This window comes from Equus quagga, chromosome 13, assembly GCF_021613505.1.
Source record: "Equus quagga isolate Etosha38 chromosome 13, UCLA_HA_Equagga_1.0, whole genome shotgun sequence".
Lineage (NCBI taxonomy): Eukaryota > Metazoa > Chordata > Mammalia > Perissodactyla > Equidae > Equus > Equus quagga.
In genome coordinates this window covers 28,958,047-28,960,933 of record NC_060279.1, presented here as the reverse complement: position 1 = coordinate 28,960,933, position 2,887 = coordinate 28,958,047, and positions in this window count along the sequence as shown.

Below are 2,887 nucleotides of genomic sequence, written 5' to 3'. Positions count from 1 at the left end.
ACTTAACCACTCGGCCACGGGGCCAGCCCTCCATCTTTCTATTTTTCACGTATTTGTGTGATACTGAAATTGTGTTTTGCTTTGTTTTGTTGTCAGCATTGTATAGTGTGGTCTTGTTCTCTTATTTGTTTTGACAATCTGTGCTTTTTAATGGGACTTTAAAACCATTTACATTTATTGTGATTCTTAATAATGTTCAGTTTAAATCTATCACCTTGCCTTCTATTTCCTATATATCCAAACTCTTTTTTCCCTGTTTCCTTTTTCTGTCATATTTTAGATTTAGATTCTTTTATGATTCCATTTTAACTTATTTGTTGACTTAGTTATAATTCTGTTATATTATTTTAGTGGTTGCTTTAGGGTTTAGAGTATACAGATTAAACTTATTACAGTCTACCTTCAACTGATTTTATACTGCTGCACATATAGCATAAGAACCTTATAACAGTATACTTTCTTTCCACCTGGACATTGTACTATTGTTGCCATGCATTCAACTTCCCCATGTGCTATAAATCTCACAATACTTTATTACTTTTTGCATTGAACAGTCAATTATATTTTAAAGAGATTGAAATAATAGGAGAAACTATCTTTATACCTACTCATGTAGTTACTATTTCCTGGGCTCTTCATCTCTTTATGTAGATTTGGATTTCCATCTGGTGTGATCTTCCTTCTACTTGAAGGATTGCATTTAACATTTCTTGAACTGTCAGTCTGTTGATGAAGAATTATTGATGCTTCTGTAGGCCTCAAAAATTCTTCAATTTGCCTTTGCTTTTGAAAGATATGTTTGTGGAGTATAGAATTCTAGCTTAATTGTTTTTTTTCTTTCAGAACTTTAAAAGTCTTGCTCCACTATCTTCTGGCTTGTATTGTTTCTGAAAGGACTTCTGCTCTAATTCTTAGCTGTGTTCCGCTGTTTGTAATGTGCCTTTTTTTCTCTCTGTTTTTCAGATTATTACTTTTTTTATAAATTTTACTTTATATATTTTGGAGTAGTTTTAGTCATATTTCTTTTGCTTGGAATTAATTAAGCATCTTGGATCTGGTTCTTTGCCCTGCTAAACCTAGCTGTCTTGGCCTTTCTAGACTTCTAGCTCTGTCTCCTCGGCTCAGAGAATCCACTGCCTGGCCACCCCCTCCCTGTGAGGTGGCCTGGAAACTCTTTGCAGGCAGTATGTTGTGGCAATAATAGGGGTCCCTGGTTCGTTTCTACTCTCTCAGGGACGACCACCCTATCAGCCTGATGTCAAATGTCAAAAAAAAGAGAACATCTTTTCATACATTTGTCTGATTCTTAAATTATTTCATTCAGAAGAGTAAATCTAGTCCCTGTTACTCCCTCTTTGCTAGAAACCAGGAAGTAACTTTTATTGAATATCTATTACACACAAAATACCTTACATTCTTTCGTTCATTCAATTTTATCAAAAGTCCTAAGATGAAGATACTGTTAACCCTTTTTATGGATGTGGAAGCTAGGGGATATAACAGGATTAATGAATAAAGTCATACATCCTATTAAATGACAAAATAACTGTTTGATCTCAGATGTGTTTGACTACAAAAGCGTGCTACTTCCATATAAAACAGAGATAGAAAAGTTTATGAATGTGAATAAATAATATCCATTCTGTAACACTCATTTTAATCATCACCACTTTAATGAGCAGTTTAAGCTTCTTTCGCTAGTGGTGATGGCAGGGACATGATCCGGGAATGACACTTTTACATTTCCAATCACCATCTTTGTGATTTTTCTGTCTTGTCCCTTAATGATATCATGGGCAGATTCTACACATTTTTGGCCACTTTGGTTATTAAAAAAAAGTCCAGTCCATTTGAGGTTCCAATCTCATAAGCAATTTAAACTCTTTCCTCACTGGACTTGGAAGCGGGACGGAAGATGACCTGCTCTATCATTCTTCCCTCTCCAACCCCTTGCAGTGGAATGGCGAATATGGTGCTGTTTTGTGTACCTCCTCTCCCTTGTCTTTCCAATACCTGACCCCAAGAGGTTGTGGGATAGAGGGGGAACAGAAAAGGCAGAGCTCTTCCTACGTAACTGCTACTTTGGTGGTGCTGAGGCATTGCTGGTCTTTTCCTGACTAGCCTTGTTCCGTGTGCTTCTGCTGTCCTCTGCTCTTAAGATGTGTTGTTTTTGTGAAAAAGTTCCCCTTCAGTCAGACCGCCTCTGGCCCTGTCTGTGATTCTACGCCCACTCTGGGTAAAGTATTACCTTATTTGACCTAGAATCTGCCAGAGGCAATTCCATGGTTTCTGCTCCCTTATATAACCCCGTGCTCCTTCACAAGGAGCCAGGAAACTGCTGAGGTCCTCTCAGGCTCTCTCAAGGGGCCAGGGGAACTAGGATGGGTCGGGCCACCATTCCCTTCCCAGGTTCACCACAAGAAGGCTCATTCCTGCTCTTCAGCCTTGGATTATTTATGCAAGCCTCTCCTTTTCAGCTCTGTCTCAAGAAGACACGAGTAACCAAGCTTTTCTAAGAAATCCCTCACTCGTCAGCTCTGGGGGCAACAAAGGGTTGGAGGGGGGCTATTCCATAGTTCTGTAGTTCATCAAGTCTCCCACTGGGGAGGGAGGTGCCAGTCTCTCCTTGTGGAGGCCTCCCATTCTCTGTGGGGATTTCTTGGAACCCCACCTTATTCATTAAAATTCTAGAGGTGAGAGAATTACCTCATGGGAAGAGATGGGAAAAGAGTTACCTCCCACTGTGAGAATAATGGCTTTCTCTCTCCCTCTCCTTTTTTGCTAGGTGCTGACTGGAGGTAATGGGTCCTGTTTAGCTGCCTCTCAGTAAGTTCTGAGGGGCTCAAGAGGCACCAGTGTTGGCAGTTTTCTTTAGACTGGGGCACAT